Source organism: Echinops telfairi, unplaced genomic scaffold (assembly GCF_000313985.2).
Source record: "Echinops telfairi isolate 266 unplaced genomic scaffold, ASM31398v2 ScPeMD7_21;HRSCAF=78, whole genome shotgun sequence".
Taxonomy (NCBI): Eukaryota; Metazoa; Chordata; class Mammalia; order Afrosoricida; family Tenrecidae; genus Echinops; species Echinops telfairi.
The window spans coordinates 13,505,245-13,519,631 of NW_022103918.1; the positions used below are offsets into that span (position 1 = coordinate 13,505,245).

A 14,387-nucleotide genomic window follows, 5' to 3' on the forward strand; every position below is an offset into this window, starting at 1 on the left:
CAGAAGTCATAGAAGTCTAGTGAAGGTTCCTCAGTAGTCATTAAAAAACCCCCATGTGGTGGAAGAGTTGCTAATTGTATTTGTACCACCGACGTTTTCATTACCTTCTCGTGCAAGGCTATAGATCAATCTATAGACACACAGATACATGTATATATGCATACATACACTCATATATCACCTTTCATGAATGACTATCATTCTTAGCCCTAATCTAGATAATGATCCAATTATCAATGTTAGATTGTTAATAGTTGCTTTGAAGTAACTGCAACTCAAGGTGACCCCCATGTGTGACAAAGTAAAATTGCTTCCTACTGTTGTCTTGACTGTAATTTAATGGAAGCGATCATCAAGCGCTTTCTTTCCTTCTTCGGTTCTACAGAGTGGGTTCAAACAGCCCATCTTCAGGCTGTCAGTCAAAGGTAGACCATGTTGCCACCTCTGAACTCGCTGTGACATTTATACCTAAGCTCGGGACGTAATCAGTCAAGAACATGGAAAAAGTTGGGTTTAAATAGATTCCTGCCATACTTCCAATGGCTGGAGCGAAAGATTTCTTTTTCTTTATTTTTTCCCCCAAATCAGTGAAGAAGTCAACGTCTATCAATGTAGTTAGGTAAAAGGGCAGAGAATTCAAAACTTAGAGAGAGAGAGAGAATACTTGATCTTTCATAAGGACCACTTTTTTTTGCCTTGTGCATCAATTACGTAAAGATGGTGCATCTAAAGAAGACAGAAAGAAGAGCCTCCGAAAAGAACAGCTTGCGTGTCAGTCAAGATTCCAGAGACGCGTGTGTAGGAAAACAATTGGCAAACAACAGCCCTTGCTCCAAGAACAGAAAGTGCTCCAGCAGATGTCTTGTCAAGAGGCTACAGACGATGAGAAGTAACATACTCTCGGCCATATGTTTTCTCATCCTTGAGAAAAAGATGTCCTGTTATTTTTGCTTCCCGTTCTGGAGAATGCAGGGAGCCTGTGTGTACAGTGCAGTGGGAGCTTTTTATGTGAGGGGCTTTAAGCCAGGAATTCTGGCTTCATTCAGAAAGGGGTAGCATATAAATTTAGGGTAAAAATGAATACGTAATTACCCAAAACATTTAACTAAGCTACAAACCCCAATCTATCCAAATTGGGGTGGTCATTGGGGTTTTTTGTCATGTGTGTGTTATTTATTTTCTGGCCTGCTAGGCATTCTCTGCGGCCATCTTTCGGCAGCAAATTTCCAGTTTTTCTGAAGAAGTGCCCCTCCCCAGGTCCACGCTGTTTGGTGAGGCTTGTTCGCTATCATCCTATCTTAAATGGCGGCTCAACATGTGGACTTGTCACCACGCAATCTAAAGTTACTAAACCGAAGGGAGCCGGTTGAGAAATTGGAGAGGCGAGTGGATCTGATTAAGTCAAAGGATGCCGTACTGCACGTACAAACAAGCTGTATGTAAAGAGCAACAGGCGGCGAGTGGGAAAGTGGAATTAGTAATTGCAGAGAAGCAACAGCACCAATGATGCAAAAAATTCCACGGAGCTCCCCAGGCAGTGGTGCTGAGCACCAAGCGGAGAAAGTCAGCGTGGATGCAGAGGTCAGGAAGGGCTTGAGAGGCCACCATGTGGACGGTATGGTCCAGGTGGTCTGAAGTCACCTCTGATGAAGGAAGGCCTTGGTACTGAGAAACAGGTGATTGTGAATCCGGTTGAAAGCTCTTGGAAAGGTGATAGCAATGATAGCATATCCTGAGGTGGTCTGATGAAAGACTAACCTTAAAGGAGCAGAGGATTTTAAAAGAGGGCAGAAAAGTCCACATAAACCAGTGTTTCCCAAAGTTGCTAATACCGCCCACCCCCCAAGAGGGTGCTGTGAGGATCTGGCGGTGGGGCGGGGAGGAACTGTAAAAGCAGATCCATACATTTTGTGGTAGTTATGTAATCTGTTGTCAATTTGAAAGGATTAAGAGTGAAGGGGTGGGGTTTAGTCTGTCAACCAGGTCGCATCTTGATGACTGCATTTGGAGGTGCTAAGGAAATAAATAGCTCGCTGGAGGTGGGAAACATGCTCACTCCCTGGGAGACATTGCAGCTGACAAGACACATGGAGCTACACTAGTGCCCTAAGTTGGAGGAGCCACACGTGGAGACCCCTGCCAGAGCTCAGATGCTCACACTGCCACTGGATCCACAAGACTTTGCATCCACTAGCCTCTGATCTTCCTGCATTCGGCATAATTGCATGTGTTTTGTGAGTCTAAAGAGGACTTCATAGATTGGTATCAGACAGATGGGCTAATATCAGACTTAAGGATTTGATCTGGACTGGGCTGGGCCGTTTTCTCAATATTCAATTGCTCTTGTATATAAAGCTCTTTCTTTTTTCTTTTTTATGAGTGTGCGTGTGGCGGGGGGGATTCCGGGGGTAAAAAAAAGAAAAACCTGCTAGACAAATTCTAAAAGAGCTGTGACACTACAAAACTCATTCTTATACACATATGAACATCTATGAATTTGTTTCTCTAGTCTACCCGGACTAACACACACACACACCCTAATATGAATTCTGGGCTACAGTACAAAAGCTTCCACCTACCAGGGAGGCATTGAGTAATTTTCTTTTCCCTGAAAAAAGGGTGGTAAGGCACATAAGTTGGGAACCTCTGGTCTAAGACGTTACAAAGGGAAAACACAAATTCCTCTTCACATAGTGGATAATAATGGGGAGTCTACTTGAGAGAACAGCTTAGAAAGTAGCCTGACCTTAAGGGAAGGTCACCTTAATTTTATAGCAAAAAGATGGAGGAGAAAACCAGGGAGAGGAGACTTTGCTGAGAGGGAATTTCAGGGAATACAGGCAGGAATTTTGGAGACTGAGCTGGGTGGAAAGGAAGGTGAGGGCCAGAGCAGGGAGTCATGTAAAGTCAGGGCTGGAAGAAAAGTTTGAGGTTTCCACTTTGTGCATTGACTGGTGAAATTCTGATCATTAACCATCTTTAGGAAACTGAGCATGGAGTCTAGTAGCTAGAGAACTTGTCTAACTCTGCCAAACGTGTTTGAGATACTTATTAGACTTTGCCAAAAATGCAGTCCATTTGTGGAATGAATAAATGACTGCATGTAACACGGTGGTAGACAGAAGTCTAAAGAAAGCATCCTTCTCCAAAGCAACACCAAGGGTACAATCACCGCTTAGGGAACAATGTCTTCTGCCAGCACGTCCTTGATACCTACACTTTGGCGCCTTGAGAACAAATGGAGTCAACTCAACAGTTGGGGTGGAGTTTACTTACATACATGTCTCTGAGCTAACATTTATAACATCATGGCTCTCAGAAATGAATTGCAAACATTGTATTTGGCCTTCTCTACGTGGCCTCCTTTAGATCACTTCTGGCCATGGACGCTCGATTCCCAGCTGCTCTTTGTGTCTGTACCCTTGTCTTCCCTGTGCCATGCCTCTAGGAATAGTAGTCTACCGATGGAATTTTAATTAAAAACTCAGCCACGGGCAAAGGAAAATGGGAAAAAGAAAAGAAGTGCAGAAAGGATCAGTTATCAGGCATCAAAGAACAAAAACCATCACTGTGTGACCACCTTCCCCACATAAACGTTGAAGACAAATGTATACATAAGAAAGTGTGGTGAAGAAGGCTGATGATGCCCGGCTATCAAAAGATAAAGCATCTGGGGTCTTAAAGGCTTGAAGATAAACAAGTGGCCATCTAGCTGAGAAGCAATAAAGCCCACATGGAAGAAGCACACTAGCCTGTGTGATCATGAGGTGTCAAAGGAATCAGGTATCAGGCATCATCAGAACAAAAAATCATATCATTGTGAATGTGGAGGAGTGTGGAGTGGAGATCCAAAGCCCAACTGTAGGCAATTGGACATCCCCTTATGGAAGGGTCGCAGGGAGGAGACGAGCCAGTCAGGATGCAGTGTAGCAGCGATGAAATATATCTTTACTTCCTAAATGCTTCCTCCCCACCCACACCCACTCCCACTATCATGATCCCAATTCTACCTTACAAATCTGGCTAGACCAGAGGAGAGGATGTACACGGTACAGATAAGAGCTGGAAACATAGGGAATCCAGGACAGATGATCCCTTCAGGACCAGCGGTGAGAGTGGCGCTACTGGGAGGGTGGAGGGAGGGTGGGGAGGAAATGGGGAACCAATTACAAGGATCTACATATAACCTCCTCTCTGGGAGACGGACAACAGAAAAGTGGGGAAGGTATACATCAGGCAGTGTAAGAAATGACAAAATAATAATTTATAAATTATCCAGGATTCATAAGGGAGGTGGCAGCAGGGAGGGAGGGGGGAAATGAGGAGCTAATGCTTGGAGCTTAAGTGGAGAGCAAATGTTTTGAGAATGATGAGGGCAGCGAATGTACAAATGTGCTTGACGCGATGGATGGATGGATGGATTGTGATAAGAGTTGTATGAGCCCCTAATAAAATGATTTTTAAAAAATGCTTAGTCCATCCAGAAACTGTTGTTTCATGTGAGGACATCACCCGAGAAAACTTTTTGCAAAGCTTTAGTGATTTGGGGAAATGCCCACTTGAGTCTTGTTAAAATTTTGATATTAGCTCTAATTTCCAATGTCTTCCCCCAACTCCCACCCCCATAGCTGAACAACATCCTCTTTTGAAGGCACCCTAACAAGACCAAATAAGACAAGTGTAGTACGGAAAGAACTTGCCCGCTGCCATTCACTGACCACAGGGACCTATTTGCACACATTTGTTTGGAATGACTCAATGCATGCATGACCTGGAACCCCAGTAGCAAGGGTTTGAATAGTACATAGAGATTCCTCATTTCTCCCCATTTTGCTCTCCGAGCCACCCAGCAGGAAATGACTATGACCACCAATGGATTACATGCTTTCTGAAAGATCACTTTCATCAGTCTTATGTGATGTGGCCCTCTCTGTTCCTGGAGTTACTTTGCAGTTGTGCAAGGACACAGAAACCTGCCCTTTCAGAGGTTGTAAACACTAAGACCAGGCAGAAAGTCCTGACGATCTATTGCAAAAAGGAGCCAACTAAAACCTAATGGACCCCAGTAGAATCTTACCCAATACAGTGTCACAAGATAAATCCCTAAATTGGAAGGCACTCAAAATACACGATGACCACGATAATGATCTTACTCAGGATGATGGCTCAGGATCAGGCACTGTTTTATTCTGTTACACACGAGGTGGCCATAATCTTCTTAGTATCAAGAACCTCTAAATTGGTGCAAAGGAGAACTTGACGTGATATCTGTAGATTATATTTCTTTGCTAAAATTAATGAAGGCTAATGCTTTGTACTTAGAGACTTGATAACGATTATATCTACCATGTATGTATAACTGCCCTCCCCCCGCCCCCGGGGGGGCAGCTCTACCTTGACCTATAGAGTCCCTATGAGTCAGAATGGACTCGAAGACAGTGAGTGAGATGTATTAGTCAGTCGGCTCACCCCTATTGAGCCATAACTATATTCAGGGCATAATGTTAAACACAGAGAAGACTGGAGGTCTCTACCCCTAAAGCATACAATAATTTGTGGAGCGCAGAATGTAGTTGAAAGAAATGCACAGAAAACAATGACCTCATAGAATCTCAGTAGTGAAAGGCCTGAGCATTTATTCATGTTATGCATCATGTGAAGTAGCAAAACATAAACCAAACCACGCCTTGACAAAGCCAGACACTAAAAGGTCTATGCTAATAGGACTGATAGGATTCTATAAAGGCTGAAATGATGGTAAACTTGAATAATGCAGAGTACAAAACATTAATCTTAATGCTTCCTGTAAAAAAAAAGTTTAGGTTAGTTTAGGTGGAAATGATTAATGTAATTAATTAATCATGTACTAGGGTTTGCCTTTTTGTCCTATTTGCTTTTTAATATTATCAGTGCTTTTTTAATATATTATTTTTATTTCAAACCATTAGTTATTAAATGTCTCACATTTACAAGAAGCAATGAATTGTTGGGTACTTATAGATCTCTAAAGATTCATGTGTTATCTAAAAAATTCTTGTGGCAAAAAAGCTCACTTTCTGATTTTAAATTGGGAAAATAAACAAGGAATGGTCAAGGTTAGTTTTTTAATATGATTAATTACAGTAAATCTGAGAAAGTATCACTTTTATTATCTAACATATGACAAAGCCAGGTCAACAATTGAAAAAATGTAAATTTATAAAAACATCTGTTGCTTTTCTGGTTTACCAATAATGTTCAAAGATTTTTAGAAAATAAAAAATTAAAATTTCCAAAATGGAAGAGTACGCAAATTATATTTCTAATACAGATCTCTTATTGTAAAGAGACAGTAACACATATACACACTCACACTAGGAATGATTAAGATAATGAAGCACCTTTGCAAAGTGCTTATTGTTTCTAATTTAAAGCAATATTATAACTCTGACATTTTGACAAAAACAAAAAAAATTGCACTCTCCTCTATGAAAGCACTTAATAAGAATATTACAAACTGTAGTTGATGCTGAAATTGAGGTTTACTTTTCCTTAGCAAAACAGTTATTATTAAGCTACAGTGCACTGTGTAGTAATTTTACTGAAATTAGTTTATTTGCTTGCTAGACAGTGAAATGAGTATATGCATAGAAGGTGAATGATTCTGCACAAAACCTTATTTTAAGAGACGCTTGATACAATTTACAAATTCTTAACAATGTGATTACTGCTGAGACTGACAGGTATGCATATTTGATGTAGGAGTTAAGTTGCTTAGTATAATTCTGACATTCTTTTGTTGCTTCACAAGATCAGAAATAAGAGCTTAGTTACAACAATTTTTCTTTTTCTGCCAAGGGGGGAAAAATTCTCGTTAACTCAGATGACAGCAAAGTTGAGAATTTAAGAAGAGATAAAGAGGGAAAATATCTTAAAAATAACTCAAAGCCTCATTTCTCACAGATCTTTAATCCATATCACATCAGATACCAACTTTCAAATCAAGAAGCACCGTCTGCTACCATTGTCAATGTGTAAATACCACCTACTTCACTTGGGCATTTGTAAAGATCACAGCTCTCAATTCGATGCTATGCTGTTTGCTGAATGCCATGTGTTCACAAGGGGCTGTCTATGATGGTCATCGTATAAAGCACTGTTGAGAACACGTATACCTAATGTTCACAATACTATCGAAGGCAGACCATAGTCATGGGATAGGAGTGGGGGCCTCGACTGATATTGATCTGCAGGACCGCAGAAATACATGGTAAAATCCCCCTCACTATTGCATCGCATTCCTCCCAATCAGCTTGATGGAAAATCTCTAAGCCTTTCCTGGCAGCTTACTGAATTAATGGTTGATGACTTTCCACTACACAGCTCTTCAAATTTTACCAACAGGAAACTAAATATCGCTTAAGTCTATGCCGTTGAATATCTCAGAAAGCAGAATATTTACAAGGATGAGCTAGCTAGCTATCTGTTTGGTTCTTACAGAGGAAAGAGTGTGAGCTCCCGAGCCCAAACATGAGTCAGAATACCAGTTCTCTTCCCACTACTGGGGGGCACAGGGGTGGAGGAGGGGTGCCCGCAGGGCTCACGCACTCTCTACCCTTCCAGTTTTCTAATCAGTGCTTCACACACAAACCAAAGCAAACCTGCAGTTCTCCAGTCGATTCTGACTCTGGCAGCACAGCGTGTTAGAGGAGAATGGGACCAGAGGGTCTGTGTTGTTCGGTGTGTTTGCTGAGGGCTGTGATCTTACAGAGCAGGCCTTTGTGTCAGTGGTGCTGCACCAAAAAAGACCCCCATCAAATCCATCCGGATTCTCAGTGACCCTGTGTATACTGTACATCTCCCCTGTCTTCCGAGGTGCAACTGGTGGGTTGGAACAGCCCACCGTGCAGTTAACTTATCCCACCATACCTTGTAATCAGGGTCACACCTACTATAGTTAACTTATCTCACCATCCCTTGTAAACCTAGAATAGTTACCAGCCTGGACAGAACCACTAGAGGAAGACTTGGTGGCATGGTTACATGTGGGGCTACTAACCACACGGTCACCAGTTCTAACCCCCCAGCCCCTCCTTGGGAGAAAGGTAAGTCTTTCTGTTGCATAAAGATTTATAGCCCTGAAAACCCTAGGGAGCAATAGTACTCTGCCCTACAGGGTCACAAAGAGTCAGAAACCACTTGACGGCAGTAAGATGGTGCCATTGGGTGGGTCCGACCAGCCAGCTTTTAGGTTAGTTGAGTACCAACCATTTGTAAAACCCAGGGACCTACCTAACATACCTGTAGAGCTAGATTAAAGCAGATGATACATATAAAGTTCTTGGAACAATGGCTTGTATATGGTAGTGAATACTGGCTGCTACTAGTTTTATACACCAATGTTTCACAACTCATCATAGCTATTGCAGAGGCAATTTCTAGGTCTCTCTGAAACACTATATTCTCAAGCTATCTGGTATTACGGTCTTTCAAGTTTGAAGATTTTGATAACATTGGACTTGACAAAATATCTTTACTGTCCATTAGATCATATGTTAGAAGGGGCTTAGAAGAAGTTGGAAAAGTTCATTACCATTTCATCTTACTTTTCCACAAACTTCCTGAAGCCCCTTCATATGTCACTATAACTTCTAAGTAGAAAGGAATGTATCCATAAGGAGGGCTAGCATTCTAAATAGGTCGCCTTCTTTGCCTGCATAGGTAAGGAAAGTAATTTTAAATGATCAACTCCACAGCTATAAGTGAATATTTTTAATACTCATCTTTTTCAGTTCAAAAATGTAATGCTATGAATTTTACATATTTAAGATATATGCTCACAGAGATTTTAACTCTATGATTGATATATGCTTCTTTATGCAATGATTTATAAAACACAATAAAATGTGCATTTAAAAGTACCAAAACCAAACTCACGGCCATAGAGTCAATGCTGACTCATAGCAACCTCCTGTGGGTTTCTGAGACTGTAACTATGAGAATAGAAAGCTCAGTCTTTCTCCTGTTTAAAAGTACAATGTAAATAAAATTAAATTGCAAAGAAATTAAAATCTGAACATGATTCTTCTCATTTTCAGCTCACCTCTATCTAGCCCCCATAGTTTGTTATACCTTCATTAGCACCTCTGGTAAACGATTCATCACATCTATATATACCTAAATATTTTTGAATATACAAAATGCAAGTATGATGCTATAAATAAACTACTCATTTCAATAGTACACATATGCTATCAGAAATTTACTTTTTGTGGTAGAGAAATCATGAAGAGAGAAATCAAGAGTAGAACTAAATGGTTTCAAGGACAGTGAACATTAGGAGCCAGATACTGCTCTGTAACCACTTCAAAACATTCTCTCTATTCTCTTTCCTTCTGCAAATTTCCAGACACACACATAGGTAGATAGATGGGTGGATGGATGAGATGGACAGATATAGATATTTAACATTATATAAAGATGCCTGCTGTTTCTTCCTTAAAAAAAATCCTTGCAAAGGTGATTCTGGAATTTCAAGGCTATTAAGAGTTACATCCTTGGACTTTTGCATCAGAATCCCCAAAGCAACCAATGTTGTAGTAGTTACATAATCTGTTGTCAATTTGAGACTTAAGAGTGAAAGGGTGGAGTTCAGACTGTCAATCAGGTAGCAGCTTGATGACCTCATTTGGATGCACTAAGAAGATAAATAGCTCGCTGGAAGCAGGACACACAGATGCTCCCAGTGAGACGTTCCTGTTGAGAAGACACATGGAGCTACGCTAGAGCCCTAGAGCTGAAGGAGCCACGTGGAGACCCCTGCCAGTGTTGGGATGCTTCTACCACCACTAGATCCAGAACACTTTCCACCAATTGGGCTGTGATCTTCCTGCATTCGGTGTCATTGCATGGCTGCAGAAGTCTAAAGAGGAATCTATGGAATATTGACACATGAGGTAATATCAGACTTATGGTCTTGATCTAGAATTTACTGACTAGTATCGGACATATGGGCTAATACGGGACTTATGGACTTGATCTGGAATGGGCTGGGATGTTGTCTCAATGTTCAATTGCTCTTGTATATAAAGCTCTTTCTTATACACGAGTGCCTCTGGATTTGTTTCTCTAGTCAACCAGACTAACACAAATGTTTATATGGAATCTTATGAAATTGGTTTGGTAATTTTCCCCTTAGGATTTTCTGTATTTTATCCTTCAATAAAAACAAGCCACATAACTTCAGCCACTACAGGATCAGTAGATTATTTCACATACAATTACACACAATAGAACATTATATTTTCTTTATTTGTATCATTCTGCTGAGATTCTTTAAGATGTTGTCCACCCATGGCTTCCCTCTCAGCCTTTAGAAACAAGTTAAAGAACATGATTCAGGGGAAAATACTCAAAGAAAATTAATTTGTGATTATAATACAAAGTAGTGTAAATTAAAGATATGTAGAAAATAATTTACTAAAGCCCAAATAAAATGAAATGTTTGTCTTGGAAATTATATAACAAATGATAGTTTTATTTCAAATATCATATCCAGAAGGCGAACATGATCAAAGACTATAATTGCAAGTTTGGGAATTGCTTTAGATGTTATTTATTTCAACTACAATTCCAATTTATGTTTTATTTCTCTCTTTTTTGATTTTTGCTCACACACACACACACACACACACATACTTTCTAGTGGTATGAATCAAAACCACAAAATAGAGATGATGTTTTCAAGTGAAATAAGTAGAAGAATTTTAAATTTAAATAACTGCAATAATGTGCTAACTAGTATGGAAAGTGCTTATGTGAAGTTTCTTTCTTGATTCAATTTTGAAAGCTCTCTTGAGACTGCCACAATACGCAGATTGTACAAACTCACTTGATTCAGAATTTGATAGCCAGGGGTTAGTTAAGCAACCTATGTGATTTGATACAATTCACTTCTCTGAGTCTCTCTTTTCCATTTGCCATGTGGAAATAACATTACCTATTTAATAAACTTCCTAGAACTGTAAAACTAATAGAACATTTCAAAATAATTTGATTATAGCAATCAAAACTGTAAGATTATAGCAATCAAAACTGTAAGATTTATTAAGTCCAGTGACATTTACATTACCATACAGAATAATTTTTTAGAACTATAGATAAGCTATGCATCAACATTGTAGATGCTATTTCTCACAGTCAGTAAAAGAATCATTGCGATAGGTCAAATAATGTCCATGTCTTCTTAATCCTAGAACTGGGAATATGTTACCTTACATGAAAAAAGGGGGCTTGCAAGTGTGATAAAGTTAAGATTTTGAGAAAACAAAATTACATCGAATTACCTGATTGGGATCTATATGATTACATATAGGATATCCTTTAAGAGGAAGGTGGAGGGATCAGATTAGGAAAAGGAGATCATGGAAAGAGGAGTGTCAAACAGTTGGACAGAGAAAGACAGACAGACAAACGGCAAGATTAGTAACTGATACCTTGTTAGCTTTGAAGATGGAGAATAAGACCAGAAATCAAGGAATGCAGGAGGCCTATGAAACTAGAAATGGCAAGGATATAACTTCTCTACTTTCCAACAATATAAATCTCCAAAACTATAAACTAAGACATTTGGGTTACTTTAAGTCAAATTTTTGACAATTTGCAATAGGATGAGAAATTGCTAAAATTGAGAAACCACAGCCATGAATTATGCCTTAAGAAATCCTGGTGGGAAATTTCATATGGAGAGGAAAGAAGCCCAGAATTAGCAAAGAACTCCTCAAGAAAAAGTTAGAGGGCTTGCTTTAACTGACTTTAACACCTACTACATAGCCACAGGGGTCAAAACAGCATGCTACTGGAATAATGAGAGATACTCAGACCAATGGAAAAGAACAAGAAACCCAGAAATAAAACCATCAGCATATAGAAAACTGATCTTCGATAAGGGCTCAAAAAGCATCAAGTGGGAGGCAGATGCCCTCTTTAACAAGTGGTGCTGGAAACGATGCATATCCACCTGTACAAAAATGAAACAAGATGTTTACCTCACCCCATGAACAAGAACAAACTCAAGGTGGACCAGAGACCTAGAAGTAAAACCCCAAACTATCAGGACCACCAACAAGGTATCGGGACAAACCTAAGAACCTCGGCCCAGGGAATACATAGGATAACTGCAATAGGGAAGGTACACACACAGGTGAACCTGAAATCAATAAGTTGGATATACTAAGGATAACAACACCTGTGTACATTGAAAGACTTCAACAAGAGAGCCCACATATTGGGAGAGGATTTTTAGCAATGACACAACAGGGAAAGAAATTAACACTAAGCCTACAAAGAGAAGAAAACAGTTAACCCCCTGAGGAAGTGGGCAAAAGAAGTTTCATGAGGGAGGAGACCCGAATGGCTAATAAACATGAGAAAATTCTCCCGATCATTAGTCATTAGAGAAATGCAAATTAAAACAACCATGAGATATCACCAAACACCCAGAGGAAATCCCAAATCAAAAAATCTGAGAGCAACAAATGTTGGAGGGGATGTGATGAGATAAGAACTTCCGTTGCTCTGCTGGTGGTCATGTAGTTATGTACAGCCTCTGTGGAAAGCAATCTGGCAATATTTAAAGCAAATGGAAATTGAATTATCTTATGACCCAGCGATCCCTCTACCAAGCATATACCCAGAAGAGGTAAGAAATAGCCCACAGCCAGTTGTCTATGCTCCAATGTTTATTGTGGCAGAATTCACAATCACAAAGAATTGGAAACAACCTCAATTTCCATCGATAGATAAGTGGGTTCGAAAAATCTGGCACATATTCACAATGGAGTACTACACCTCACTAAAAAGCACTGATGATAGCATAAAGCACAAGGTCTCATGGGAAGAGTTGGAGGAAATTATGCTAAGTGAATTTAGCCAATCACAAAAGGACATGAGTCCACTGAGGTCAGTATAATCAGCACAGTAGGTATACAAGAAAAGGCCACTTAGCTGACACTATAAGGGCTCAGGAACTGGCAGTCGGGGGTGGGGAGTGGAGGGGCAGACTAAACCCAAGGATGTACCTGTTATTCCAACACAAAGAAGAGGATAGGTGGGAAGAGGGAGGAAACAAAGATGGGAGAGGAAGACAATGGCACTGGGGAAGCAGGGCACTAACCCACTCGGGGGAGAGTATGGTTTATGTCTCCAAGAAATGGGAGTGTGCATGCAGACCCCACCACGGCGCACCAAACCTTGGGAGCAACATAACCACCTGGAGCAACTCATGAACAAAGTGGTCTACAGAGCCAGTCCCAGTCAGAGCTAAACTGACCCCCTCCCTAGAAGTATGTGCTACAGAGGACAACACTAAACCTACAGGTTGGGGAGAGAGGCCGGCATTCCACACCCCACAGAAGCAAACCAAGATGGTAAAAGAGAGAGTGAGGGTCTAGACCCCATATCGGCACACCGAGCCCTGAAGACAACATCCATGCACAGAGCTACTAAGGCACAGAGAGGACTGTAATGCCGACAACAGCTCGAGCCCTATGTGGACATGTTAATGTTTAACCAAGAAAATAAAAGGCCTAAAGGGACATTTATAAGTATTATTTATCAGCCTGTGCTACTATATTTATCCATCTCTGCTGAAAGCAGAGAATACCAGAAAGATGTTTAGTTGTATTTTATTGACTATGTAAAGACATCCAAACTATGGATAACATTGGGAAGAATGAGAATTCCAGAAAAATTCCCTGTGCTCATGTGGAACTGATATGGAGACCGAGAGGCAGTCATCTGAACAGAACAAGGGAGATCCGGCGTGGTTTAAAATCAGGACAGGAATGTGTTACAGCTGGATCCCTTTACCACACTCATTCAATCTGTATGCAGAGAAAATCCTCCACGAAGGTGGATCATATGAAGAATACACTATCAGTATGAGAAGGCTCATTAATAATCTGTAATATGTAGATGACATTATCTTGCTTGCTAGAAGTGAAGAAGATCTTACTGATGAAGATCAAAGAGTACAGCATTCGGTATAGATTCCAAGCCAAAGTAGAGAAAACAAAATTCCTCACAACTGGACTAATAGACAGCATCAACAAAAAGAAGAAAGGATTGCTGTTGTCAAAGATTTTATTTTACTGGAATCCACAATCAATGCTCGTGCAAGCAGCAATCAAGAAATCAAACAATCTACAGTATTGGACAAATATGTTTCAAAAGACTCTTTATAGCAAAGACATCACTTTGAAGATTGAGGTGCATCTAACCGAAACCATGGTATTTCACACACCTCACATTTGTGTGAATATGAAAGACTCAAGTAGAATTTCGTGATGATGCTGACAAAATTTGGTACATTAAAGTACCAAATCAATCTAAACACATCCATCCTGGAG

General features: G+C 40.2%; 1 non-coding gene across 1 annotated transcript; it reads right to left on the reverse strand.

Annotated features, from left to right (window-relative positions):
* Positions 1-2,394: 2,394 nt before the first annotated feature.
* Positions 2,395-2,459, reverse strand: LOC115869123. The gene has a single exon (XR_004046007.1). It is a non-coding gene; the product is annotated as a U7 small nuclear RNA (small nuclear RNA).
* Between the last annotated feature and the right edge of the window lie 11,928 nt (positions 2,460-14,387).